The sequence below is a fragment of the Cavia porcellus genome, unplaced genomic scaffold (genome assembly GCF_034190915.1).
Source record: "Cavia porcellus strain 051 isolate PalLab524CR breed Dunkin Hartley unplaced genomic scaffold, mCavPor4.1 scaffold_2, whole genome shotgun sequence".
NCBI classification, from domain to species: Eukaryota; Metazoa; Chordata; class Mammalia; order Rodentia; family Caviidae; genus Cavia; species Cavia porcellus.
Window position 1 is genome coordinate 144,607,437 of NW_026947485.1, and position 14,845 is coordinate 144,622,281.

Sequence of the window (14,845 nt, forward strand, 5' to 3'; positions counted from 1 at the left end):
ATTGTAAATCATGCATACATGAATTTACCTAGAAATATTTTAATTTTTAAAATACATTTGATATATTTAGAATATGTGTACCAGTACTTATTGGTAAATGATGATGTCTTATTAATACTCTAAATTTTTTAGAAATACTCTAAAATCATTATTTTGCAAATGATTTATGTTTTAAAAGAGAAAACTCACAAATAAATGATTGTTTTAGAAAAGCTAAATGTAACAGCTTGATTGTATTTTTATCACATTATAATAAACCTGGGTTCATGTTTGAACCCATTCTATTGTTAGAAATTCCACCATCTTTTTACTGCTCTCTATTTTTAAGATTTCTCTACTCTTTAGAATTGAAAGACTAATATTTGCTTGACTGAATCTATCACTGTACTCTATGAGCATTAATCATAAGAAATATTGATTTTTTCCAAGTGTTAATATTATTTGAGGTGGAATAAAAGCTTATAAATTTTCTGAAAAGAATTTATCTATCTATCCCTAGTCCTAGACAGGCTTCCATTTTTATATAATTTGATGATTGCAAAAAATTAAAATTTTCACTGAGAACATAATTTAGTGGCTGGTTACTTGCAAATCATGTGCAAAGATATATAAAAATATTTCAGCACAAATAGATTTATAGACAGAGAAATAGAGGCTGAATAATGTTGCTATACTCTATTGCAATATCAGTCCTTTAAATCTACAATGATGACAAGAGTAATATACACAATAGACATCCATCTCTTAAAGGTTCTAACACCTCCAAATCCAGTTAAACTGGGAAGCTCAGGGTTAAACTTTTAAAGGACTGGCCTTTTAAATATATTTTATATAATTGTAAATATATGTATCTAAAAAGATTTTAATTCAGCATCAATAAGTTTAATTTTAATTTATAAGAGATTTTTTTAATGAGTGACAGTTTGAAATATAAATAATATTATAGGGCAATTGAATAACATGGTTACATGCAAACATATGCATAGTTTTTTCATGTTTCATGTTTTCATACACCACTAGAATTACAGAATTTATTTATTTGCTCAAAAACTAAGAGCTCTACAAAGTTGCCTGTTAAGCACTGTGTTCATCATTGCAGTTATAGGAGAGTGATAGTACATCAGAGTATAGCAACTAATAGTTTGAAAACATTTTTTCCTGAATCTTTTATTGCACCAATAAAATTTTATGACAAAAATGAGATACACTTTAGCTCCAAAGAGCTGAGACAGAATTTTTTTGTGTGAATTCTGGGACTATTATTTGAGAATTTAAAAAATTAAATCAATTTTTCAATGTTTCCATGATGAATCTAAGATTGAAATGACAACTTCAATATTAGTTAGTTTAGGCTTTTTGTCACTCAAATAACAGTGGGATTTGTTTTCAGTTAGGATTTTGCCTGTAGAATGTATTACAATTTCCTTTACTAATTTGATTTATTTTCTATTTAATGAGAGGTGGCTTTTTGAAGAAATATGCGCAGTCCCACTCATCTGCTTATACAAAATGTTAAAATAAAACATTCTAATCTTCAATAAGCATGATTAAAATTTGAAATAAATTTAATTTAACAATAGATTCATTGGAGTAGAATGTTTTGCTTTAAATATCTTAGAAGTTTCTGCCTCTTGTTCAACAATTTCCTTAATTATAATCCTATTGTGTAATTATATTCCATTGATTATACAGTGTTAGCCTTTTATTAGAATGTGCTGTGAACTTTTCGTAATCATCCTTGGAGATGATGAAGTTCTGTTTTATGGAAGGGACATGGCCTGTGTTTGATTATTCTTTGGGTAGGGAAAGCAGTCACACTTAAAGACCGTATGTTGCCAGAACTAGAGGGTTCCCAGCACAGAAGTAATGCTACGAATAAAGTATACTTTCTCCAATTCAGTCTATTTATACTTAACTTGAAAAAAAAGAGGAGAGAATTTGAGTTTCACGGACAAAAAAGAGGTAGTTAGCCAGAAGGGAGAGTAGCCTTAGTCTGTGAAATGAATAATGATCCAGCTTTAGTATTTTATTTCAACTTGTTAGCAATTTCCAAAAAGATGCCTAATCTTTTGTTCAGTGAGGAGCAAGTGCAATTTCCCAGCTAAAAAAGAAAAGCCTAACTTTAGGAAATTTCTTTAAAACTTATTTAAAAGGGTTACTTGTTTGTTACTGGACATGGGTTGGTTTTCAGCAGGGAAATCAGGTGAAGAAATCTACTTCCAGGTGGCTGGGGATTTAGCTCAGAGGCTTAAGCGCGAGGCAAGCACAAGGTTGTGAGTTTGATTCCTGGTACCAACAAGCCCCCCACAAATAAAAAGACCAGGTTCAGAATTCTACTTCCATTTATTTATGAAGTGACTAAGAAGTAAAGGAACATAATTTAAACAGCCAACTCTGTGTACAGATGGGAGATAGACAAATGCAAAACACGGTCTTTGGGGAAAGCTCTGTATTGGAAGATGTAAGTATAAACTTGTAGGCCAATTTAATTGATAGTTCAATAGAATAAATCTTTCTTAGTTTGAATGAAGGAAAGAGCCCAGAGTGACAGAAAGGCAGGAACAGTCACAGACATCTTTATGGGGCAGTTAACATTGTATTGCATTAAGAAAATCCACTAGGTGCACTTAAAATTTCAGAAATATTGAAAAGCACACAACTGAAGAAAGTTTGGAACACACTGAGAACAGAAATATGTCAAGTCGGGCACATTGTCTGTGTGTCAGACAGAACTGAGAATGGACAGAAAAGGTGGGCAGGAGCCACACTCTGAAGGAACTTCTCCGCCTTGTGGAAAAGTATTCCTGTTTTATGATATAGACAATAAAAGTTACAAAAGCATTTTAACACTCAGACAATACCCTTTTCTGGTCCTGGTTCCTTAAAAGGTTTAGGCTTCCATGATTGCCAAATGAGGTGACAAGCACTGTCAAAAGAGTGAATTCACTTTTCTTCCTCAATTGTCTTCTAAAAACCAGTCCTCCTACGAATGATTGCAAATAGAGGAGGCGGAACGAGCACTGTTTCTCTCAGCGATTTATACTGGAGAAGGGTTGGGTGCATGGCAGAAGCAGGCGTGTAGTATTAGAGCAGACCTCCAGCAGCCGCACTTCAATCCTTATTTTTAGAGAGTGAATTTATCAACTAACAATTTGATTCTATTTCTGTTTGTTCATAATAAGAGTCATTCATAAGATCATCTTTAAAAGAGATTGTGAACATAATGAAGAGTCCATGAGAGAGGTTTTATTTTTCTTTTCTATGTAAAGCAAAAATGCTTCATGTAAAGCAAGTCTCACCCTGCTGATTAGTGTGGTTCATGTAGAAAGAATAGAGATGGCTAGAACTTGACTTAGTTTGGCACTATATACATTGCAGAGTTGAGCAAAAAATATAGAAAAGCATTTGTATGTAAAAGAGAAATAACTTTTGAAGCATGGATGGATGGAATCAAGAATTTGCAATTTATTGTAATGGTAGTATTTATAGCACAGAGGAACAATTTATTTTCTCTTTAGAGAGTTAAGAAAGCATATTATCATCTCTTAAAAACATCAATTGAAAACCTAGTGTTTGATATTTTTTTTAAATATTGATTCAAGTTACCTCAGTGTTTTATCACTGAGGTCATTTTTATTTAAAGTAGTGTATACGCTGATATCTATATCCGTGTGTGCTAGGAAAGGACAGAGCAAGTCTGTTTTGTACATTTCTTGATTCCATACAGCAGTGCCTAGAATCTTAGAAGAGCCCTTTGCTAAGCTCTGAGAACAGAACTCCTAGAATATGCACTTACGTTACCATTTTCTATTCATCCGAATCAATGTTTTCTATATATCGGGATGCAACAAGCTGTCAACATTGTGAAATTAAATATAAATTTCCATAAAGGGCACTCTGTGCTTTGATTGGTGTGCATGCTACATACCTGGTCATGTGGTCAGTTTAAATACTATGGACCCTAACACTTGAGGGGACTTCCCTCATGAAAAGTCTTGAATCTGAAGAAAACATAAAGTCATGTGATCTTTACAGAAGATAAATTGGATGCTTGTGCCTAGCCTCTCAAGTAATTGTAAATCTGAAACATTTATGTATTGAGATTTTAATCCCCGCATACCCCAGAATGTGCAGATCTGAGACAGGACCTTTGCAAAGGTAATCAAGTAGTAGGTCATGAGTGTGGTCCTCAGCTCCACAGCACTACATGCTTACAAGAAGACAAAACACCCACCCCGCACATACAGAAAGAAAACAATATAGAGGTCTGCTGCTGGCTCTCTGTCTGGTTGAGCCATTCCTGACCAAGTGGGCACCACCATGGCTGAATCATAAGCCACATCATTGGAGGACCAGGTATCATCAGGCTGTGGCTTCTCATGGATGGGTGGCCTCATGCCAAGAGCAGATCCCACTGGCATCATCCCAGGAGGAAGAGGCCCATCATTAGCAGACGGGGATGGCCTTCCACATTGCATGCTGGCTTCATACCAGAGTGAGGAGGACCTGGGTGGATGTGGGGTCATCATCCCTGCTGGAGGAAGAGCAGAGAAAGGAGTAGGAGGCATCTTTCCTTTTTGCCATTGTTTTTGGCAATCAGGCTCTGAGCTTGCTGTTCATCTATTTCTGATAGTAGTCCTGCAGATTCTCTTTCTGTTTCGTATCCTGCAGTGTGCCTTTTTCAGAGTCATGGGTAATGTACATATCACATTGTCACAATAAAACTTGGGCATGCTGTTCTGAAGGCTGCTGGATGCTCTCTGCACATAGTTTTGACTATTACTAAAATACCGCCAAAAGCCGTTTGATAATTCCTTTTGCTTAGTTTTGGTTTGCTTGTTTGTGAAACGGGAAATCTATTCAAGACATCATACTAGCCAGGTTGGTAATCTGCATCTGAGCTATATTCCTAACTCTATATTTTTAAAACTGACCTATCTTTTAAATTATTCTATCTTTTAAAATATATCACCATCAACATTGCTCAGTGGCCAGTTAGATGGACAGGTAGATAGACATACACATAAAAGGTATCAAGGCAGAATCAATAGCACATGTAGTAAAAATAGCCTCTACTTAAATTTTAAGTTTTTTTCTCATCTTCTGTATTTTCATGGTGAAAATATGTATTCTATTTATGGTTTTTATCTTTCCAACATAACATATGTGAATGTATGTCATTTTAATACACTGTTTTTAAATGTGGAAATAGGATATGCACAAATAAGAAAATATTTATTATTTAAATTATCACAGATTTTAAGCTTTACTGAGCTGTTTTGTACTTTTACTTTATAAATATAAATTGACTTAGTGAATTTTCTTTTATATAAAATTGAACATTCACTTCTGTTTAGTTTTATTTAGACATTTTAAATCGCAACTACATATCTTCAATGTAGTTCAGTGTCAAGATCATTGAACTTGATTAATATATATATATATTTAATTAGAAGATCTAGTCTTTTATGTAAAATACTTCATTTTAAAGTTTGACTTTTCTATTTAAATTAATCTCATATTGATAGACTAACATGAAGCCAATGACAAAAATTTGCATCAAATTTTAAAAAATGAATACAAGAAATTTACTATTCAATTTCACAATTTAGAAATGTGATATTTTTCAACTTTTCAGGACAGGTTAACTATTTGAAGAATTGTTTTTTCCTTTCACACTTTCTGCAGCATCTTCTACTTCTTGCCATGATATCTCTTAAAAAGTTCAAGGATATGTAAAGACAAGGTATTTTATTTTCTGCAACATGAAAATCAAATATTTTAATAGTTAAGAAAGTTCTTGATACTTGCAAATAAATATGATCTAATTATTTAAATGCTGAAGAAAATGGGAATAAATAACTTTTGAATAATTTTAAAACATTTTTTCAGGACCAGGGATATAACTCAGTGGCGCAAGAGCTTTCCTGGCAAGTGCAAGGTCCTGAGTTTGCTTGCCAGTGCAGAAACAAACAAACAGAAGAACTTCTCTGCATTCTTGTATCAGTAATTATATTTCTTAATTATTATGCCAATAGATTATATGACACATATTTACTTATCATGCATAATATGTGAGATTATACTTCAGACTTTATTTGCAAACACTTGAAATGAAGACATAATCCTCAAGACATTTCATTCCTGAGAATCATTAAAGTTTATATGTAAAGCTGTGTTTTTACCCTCTGCCCATTTTTCTCACTTCCACTCTTAATGACAAACATATCTTGGTTGATAAAATTTCATAAAACAATAGGAAACTAATTTGTAAAGCAAAGAAGGCAAAACTATAAATTCAAAGCATAATTCATGGACTAAAACAACTTAAATTAAGAGAATTATACTAGTTCACCATTAATCAATGAAATGTTTGCTTTTGGAGCTGTGTAGTATCTTTTGGAAATAAAATATGGCAATACCACTGAGCTGGAGGACAAAAGAGTTGAAGTTTGGCATTTTACCTCAAATCACAGTCCTAATAGTGATAATGACATTTTCTATAATTGTGGAAAATTAAGGGAAACACATATTTATGTTTTACCCATGGAAATATTAGACAGCCGATGGGACAAATATATCATGGAAAAGTAAGATAACAAACTTCAATATCAGATCAAGAGAAAGAAAAAATTATTGCAATCCAGCATGGACAATGTACCTAAAAATATACCTTGATTTAACATAATTGTCTTGTGTATTTTACATGTTTTGGGCCTAATATAGTGCGTTTAATAATTAAGTCTGTAAAGACTTACAATAAATGCATCTGATGCTACAGAAATGGTGGAGGTGGGATAAGGGAAAAGCAAAAAAGGAATTGAGATGTGCTATGTACTTGTACCAATTGTGCACAATAAATGTAATAATTACATACTATAAATATGCACTGATAAAAATTTAAAAAATTAAATCAATAGACGAAAACAGTAAATACTTTATTTTCTTTTAGAAAATGACTGCTTTTCATTGTTATTTTGTTCATGCTTCTGAACATAAATTTTAGTTACATCAATTCATTGAATTGAATTCAATGACTGACTACTTTTAAAGATATGTAAATATCAAGAATAGGTATACTTACATATGGACACCATTGACATGATTCTATTAATTATTTAGAATATGTTTAAGTCATTTTACTGTGCACTTACATTGTTTTCTTCATTTGCATTTCAAATAAAGCCTACCTAGTAGAGAGACTTTATCTCTTAGTTGTTTGATCATCACACTTGTTGCAAAATTTGTATTAGGCAGTGTTATCATTGATTCATTGTGTCAATTTGAGAAATTTATAATTTTAACTAAGTAACTCAGCAATTCTACATCCTAGGGTATAGAGGATATGCCCCAAGAAGGCTAATTACTCTCTAGAATACTGTCATGGTTAATTCATTGTGTAAACCTGAGAAATTTAGATGTTTAACTAAGTGATCTAGCAGGAAGCCAGGGTCCTCACTTTGTAAATATCCTGAGCGTGTGGAAGAGGAGGCCAGAGAGATGGTTTGAGTGCTATACCAACCTAAAGGTAGGTAACCTGCTTACAATATAAAGGAGGAAAAGCAGATTGCTTTCCTCCTTTTTAGTTCTTTTTGCTTTTGCTGTCCTTTGCTACCTTGAACTGTTGCCCTTCACCATGCAACCTTGCCTTGGAACCAGCTGATTATGGATGGAAACCTCGACAAATTATGAGCTACATGAATGTTTCCCTCCTCAACTTTGGGTTAGAGGTAATTTGTCTCAGCAATGATAGAAAACTACCCAACATAGCTTCTGTCAAAGACAAAGAACAGTGTAAATCAATGCAAACATACACACACACACACACACACACACACACACACATACATACACACGCATACACATTCAAATGAACAAATTTGCTAACTTATATACATACACAGAAACATATCTACACAATTCTAAGCCTTCTAATAATGTTTTAGACAGAATGCTTATTATGATAGTGTTAAACGGCAATATTGCTTGATAGTACTGTAATTTTAGTTTGTCTATGACCATTCCATAATCATCACACAATCCTGAATATAGGTAACAACACATTTCTTAGAACACAGCCAACGTTAAGTGACACATTGTCTGAGAAAACAAGATATTGCTTTTAATATATTTTAATTGCCCAAATTGATGAGGTATATTATGATGATTTGATTCATATATACAGAGTATATTAATTATATTGATATAGTTAATGTTTTGATTTCCTTAACCATGTTTTAAGAAGTTCTGATTAAAACACAGCACCTGTATGTATTTATGGCCACAGTCTTTTTGTTATCTCAATAGAAGTATACCTATATATTGATTAATGCAGGATAGTTAATCTTTCCTTGACACATTTATTGTAAAGCCTTGAATCTTGAAGTAGTGGAGCTGGTGATTTCACTTTTTGCAGAACAAAACAGCAGGCTCAATAAATATGAAAGAAAATATTAATACCGTGGCTTTATTCGAAGTGGATAAATCTTTCTTTCTGAAGGCAGGTCCATCATAGTTTTCTTATCATCATGGTGTGCAAGCTACTCTCTGATAGACTCTGCCAGCCTGGGGCTTAGCCATCTCTAACATGATTTCCTCTGCTTAACTTGGTACCAGTCTCAGAGAAGCAACTTATCTCTCCACGGGTGACTTCTTTGTTCTCCTTCTAATTCCAAAAATAAACCTCCCACTCCCTTGTTTTGGATGCCAAGCCCTCTCCAACCCCAAGACTTCACCAAGCACTCCAACCCCAGCCCCCAGTAAATCTTTCTGTTTCCTGTTTTGCACATGCAGATGCTCCTTCAAATCAGCTGTTGATGTCATTTTGCCCTTCGCAAACTCCTCCCCCAGCAGGACTCTGATAAAGGAACTTCCATTCTTTGCTCTCATCAGAGGTTGCTTGCATCTCCTCTGTAACTATCCCATGTCTTCAGTAAAAGGTCTCTTTCTTTCCTTCTTTGTCTATCCATGTCAAAATCTTACCACACTCAATCACAGTTTTCTAATGAAAATATGGACATTAGCATAATGGTGGTAAGCTGTGCGTCTCTGTACTAGTGCTGATGAAAGCACAAGAGACAATCTTTGTATTGATTCATTTGGTACAAGGAACAGGCAGGTGTGTCCACGTGTCAAAAACCTAAATGGGTTTTATTCACATTATGCACCATGTTACATTTTGCATATTTGTAATTTTTAGTATATATTTGCTTTTCATTTTTCTGGGAGAATCAGCCCAGTTCAGTACAATGTCCCATAAAAATTCACTTTTGCAACTTTGGGAGGAGATTGAAAGTAAGTCATCAGGTGCTTCAGCTACGTAATGACTTGTAAGCCAAAGAAGTTAGCAAGATGCAACAGATAGAGAAGTACAAGATGATGATTTTGACTTAGATAAGGAGCAATCAATAATGTAAAGAAATGTTTGAGTAGTCAAAATGCTACAAAATGGTCACATATACGTAAAGGATTCAATGCTAGAAGCAGGTCAGAAATTGTTATTAGGTTTTTGCAGGGGCAAAACTTATTGAATGAAAAGGTGACACAGTAATTCAATGAGGGAAATTGTAACATAATATACTACTGATGATTTGAAATATCCTAATAATGATATAGAAGAAAGCATTCTAGGTTTCAATAGTAATGAAAATATATTTTTTGTGATGTCTCAGTATCTGAACTAAAAGTTTTCAGAGTAGGACTTTACTGTTCTAGTCAGAATCCAAAGGATTAATGGAGAAGGTGACAGATGTGGCACTGAGATGTTTGGAACAATAATGACATGCAAGGGAGCTGGTTCCTTTCATGATGTCTTAAATTTTTAGGACAAAAATACCCACTTAGAGAGAAAAAAAAAAAAACCTGACGATTAGTTCAGTTTTTGAAGGCTTTGTTTTGAACTGTCAGCCAATTTTATACCATCTGAATACATGACAGCTGACAAATGACATATCATTTCTAAGTTACTCAGCAATATATGCCAAATAAACCTTTGAATTACGGTATGAAATATATACCATGATGAATACAAAGATATTTTAAACTTTGAATTTAAAATGTCTCCTGGAAGTCAGCCTCCAGGTCTTTATTCATGTGGTAGTAAACCTTATGACACTGTGAACAGATTTATTGCACCTAATTTAAGAAGTAACCACAAGTTGTTTTACTCTGGTAGAGTTTTGTTTGCATTTTCATTGTAGTTCACGTTGAAATTTATTTCTAATGATATTTTTATTTTATTTTAACTAATTAATTAATTTATTTTTGGGTAGTAGGAATTGAACTCAGGACCTTGCTGTTGATACACAGGTGCTTGTGCTGCTTAGTTATATTCTAAGCCTCTGTTACAGTTTAGATTTAATAAGCAAACAAACGGTTGATATAGAAAATGTTGATGCTTATTGTTAACACTCATTGTATATTTGATATTTTATTTTTTTATTTTATTGGTATTATTTTCATGCTCAATGAAGATTGTATAATAAAATAGGAATCTCCTGACAAAAGATAAATATGAGAGGTGAAAAGTATGATCTCCCAAATAGAAAGAGAAAGGTAAGCACATGTGCAGTCAGTGTGGGAGAGATCTGTGTATGGAACGTGCTGTCAAGTGTGGAGACTGTTCTTAGACGTGATAAATGAAGCAAAGGTTATGTATTTGATAGAAGTTTGTTTGATTTTCATTGTAGTTCATATATGAATTTATTTCTGTTGGTGATTTTAGATCTTGTAAGCGGATAAATAGTTGATGTTTATTCTACAAACTCATGTATTAAAATTTTATATTTCATTTTCCTCCTAAATACACTTAAGAAAATAAAATGAGATAATGTAATAAAACTCATAAAATTTAAACTTATAATTCATGCCATTAACATAGTAAAATATAACTTCAAAATTTTGATAGAACTTAAAATATTTAATAAAACTCATAAAATTATATGATTGAATATAATCATAGTATAATATTAAATGTATAGTATGATAAAACTCATAAAATGAAAATTTATAATTCTTCAACAGAACTATTCCTAAAAAATTTTGGCACCAGAAACCCATAGAATGCACCTTGTCTAAATCTTTACCCTGATGCTCCAAGGCCTTCATTCAACTGATAGGATGAGGTCGTCTCAGGCTGCTGTGTCCTTCGTTGATCTCATCTGAGAAAGACTGTGAGGGACAGCTTCACTGTTGTTTGAAGTAAAACCTTTGTCACATGGTCCATGCAACCTGCCACATGAGTTTTACCATCATATTAGTTTATCAATATTCTACTTTAATGATTTAAAATGCAAAATGAGCAATTAAGAAATTGATTCTAGTAATTATTTTCATTGGTAACACTTGTTTGGTATTCCACTGGATGTTTTTACTGAGAGAATGGATACATACATCAGCTTTTCCACCTAAAATAGTTGTAGAGAATTATTTGCAAGTGTAAAGGAAGCAAACATGGAAACATACTTATTCATGGAAGGAGTTACTTTGAGCTATTCATCACTGTACATTAGTCAGAAAGATAGTATTCAAATTTTATAGGTATGGACTGCATTTCTCTGGAAAGACTAAAAGATTCTATACAAAAAGGTTAGTTTATTTTTCCTGCTAACGCTAGAATATACATTGGGTTTGCAGTGTGATACAGCATAAACAACTTTAAATTTTTAAAGAACAAAAACCTGGATTCATCAAAAGATATTCAATGAATCTAGCACTATTCAATCCTGCTGTCTGGTTAGAAAGCACTTACGATGTCTTGCCACTATGCAAATGAAGTCTGCTACTCACCACTGTCTCCTGTATTTTCATGAATTATGTCTACTTCTATATAACAATTTTCAACTTAATAAGACTTTTTAATTTATTAATTTACATCAAATATTTATTCCTTAACATTATTTTCAAATATAAAAAACCTTTTTCTGATGTTTTCAAAGTAAAACCCACCTCAATTTACTTCAAGATGCACTTTACCCAAATGGAAAAAGATGGAATAGTTAAGCAAAAGCAGAGTAGTCTTTTAAAAGTATGAGGTAGATATTTTAAGAGGTTTCAAATACTCAATTGCTACGTTGTTAACAGAATTGAAGCCAGGGAAAAAAGGAATGTGAACAAACATGTTGTAGGATGAAAGCTATTTCTGTTCATTAAGAAATCCTCTGTAATGCTTTTCCCCAAGTCCAATGTATTCCTGACATTACAGCTAACAAATTTTATAAACCTCAACATTTATTTTCATGAACTTAATTCACCATTTTAGGAACAAAATGGCCCTTTATGATAACAACAAGATAAAAGCTGGTAATTGACTGAAATGCTGGAGTACAGCTAGCTAAAACCACTTTGGACTAATGGAGACCTGAACAAATAGCACAAAAGTTTCAGCCAATTGTGGAGAAGGTCACAGGATTTTTTTTTTACCTTCTTTTCTGAAACTTATAAGAAAATGCAATGTTTGGATGATGTATCAAGATTAAAAGGCTATGAAAGAAAAGCGAAAAGATTGCATCAAAAATTATTTTGTAGGGCACCTGATTACCATGCACTATGCATGATGTATTAGGGAAAATTGATATCATTTTAAAAGCTTTTCTTCAGTGTTATTATGCTGTCAACACAAGGTTATTTCATGTGCATAAGACCATAAGACCAAGCATATTCATTAATATTTTCAGAAGTTGGCGGCAATAACATTCTACAAAACAAAGGTTTTGAAGACTGTAATAAAATTCTTTGAAATGAAAAGCTTTTTCAACAAATGGTCTCACAAATTATTAAAGATTTTATATCTAGTTGCTAAAATAGTACAAAATTTAATTTTAACAAATTTTTAGAATTATCAGTATAAGTTAATTTTGTATTACCAAAATTGCCCACATGTCATAACTTTACATATTTTGTTTACATTCATGTACTTATACCTTAGTGTATCATCTTTAGTGGAACCATGTCTCGTGTCTTGATAACAAGTATTTAACAGATGTTGACTATTGATGGCTTTACTTTTCTGTCTAGACTTTTAACAGAGCGTTATTTACCCGTAATTTGGATAAACCTAGGTAATACTCAAGTCATGAGTGTATTGCTGCTAATCATTCAAAAGGTACACACTAATGTGTATTTCTTTTTTTTTTTTTTTTTTGTCTTTTTCATTTTTATCGGTACCAAGGATCGAACTCATGACCGCCTGCTTGCAAGGCAGGTGCTTATGCCGCTGAGCTAAATCCCCAGCCCCTAATGTGTATTTCTTTAAATTATGTTAAATGGACAATTATAATGGACCAATAAAATTGTAATGATGGATTTGTCTTGCTCAGCTTCTTTCTTTAATTTACATTTTACAGGAGTTTTAAATGAGAATATTTTGGATTAACATTAAAAATAATACACAATTTAAAGTTTATTTGTTTTTGAGTAAAATTTTAGATAAGAGATAGTAATACAAACTAAAGAAACCACCATTTATTTTCTACAATCTTTGTCTTTTGTATCTAATTATGCAGTACTTTTTCAAAACCTCAAGAACACAACTGAAAAATAGAATGAATGCTTGAATTTTAAAAATTTTGTTACAGTAAAGGGCACATAGTTATTAATTCCTTTTAAAATACTCCCCTCACTGTGCAGAAACTGGTCTTATCATCCCTGGCACTTTCTGGAAGCCAAGTTCTGGAAGTCTTCTTTCATGAGTGACTTTATGAAACGTTACCAAAAGTAGTGAATGCTGATAGCCAGTGCTCTCCAAAAATAGAGAGGTTTATAAAAGCATGTGTCCTCAGCCACCTATTCACTAGATCTGGAACCATGTCACTTCTGGATTTCTCACTTAAGTCAACATGACTGTGAAATGGGAATGTTTTGAATTGATTCAGGACACTGAGGGCATCCATGATCATGCAGTTAAAGACAGCAGAAGTGAGCTTCCACATCTCTTTAGAATGTGGCAAAAATGATGGGATACATCTGCTTGAATAAGTGGCAATATTTTAAGGATGGATAATGGCAGTCTGTATTTTACTGTAATAAAATTTTAAAATTCAAACATTTAACAAAGTTTTTTTTTATCATACCTTGTATACTTTTTAAAAGTCCATCTATCGACCTCTCTTAATAATTTGAGAAATTAGACTCTCTATTGTGACCAATAAAAGCATGTATTCCTTTTACTGGTTATCTAAATAAACCATGCTAAGAAACATTACTTCTGTTTCCTTGAAAACTTTTCTTCTAATTGTAAAATCCAATAGATTTCCCTCTACTAATCTTCACAGCAGTTTTATAGCACCTGATACTGCTGACCATAGTGTTACTCTCGATAACAAATACATTTTTTTTTGACTGCTGGGAACAATCTTATTTTAAGTACCATTTCAATGGCCTTTTTCATGTTGTACTTCCACAGTTAGCAGAGGGTCCTATTTCCTCCTAAAAATGATTACTATACATGGTCTTTTAAATCCAGATAACCCACTTTTTAAATTAATGAAGTTATAAATTTGATATTTTAATTATTTTCATAAAATGATTTTCACTCCATATCAACTACCATCATGAGTTACGCTTCAATTATTTGCTGGAAAACATGCACACACACACACACTCACACACACACACACACACACACACACACACACACACTCTTTTGTGAGTATACTCAGTATAAAATAAATAGTTTTTGAAAGTAGCTTCGTCCTTGTAGAACAAGTCAGCGATTCCCCAATCATTAATTGAAATTCATTACCACCAATTGTTAAGTCTCAAAATATTTAGCTACTTAAAGTTCATCAGTGCAACACCACTCTTCTTTCAAGTATTTGTCTTATTTTCCAAATATTAAGTTCACCTT

The 14,845-nt window shown here is 32.7% G+C and overlaps 1 pseudogene; it reads right to left on the bottom strand.

The window, feature by feature from the left end:
- Positions 1 to 4,211: 4,211 nt before the first annotated feature.
- Positions 4,212 to 4,733, bottom strand: LOC111755141 (U1 small nuclear ribonucleoprotein C-like; annotated as a pseudogene).
- Positions 4,734 to 14,845: the final 10,112 nt, after the last annotated feature.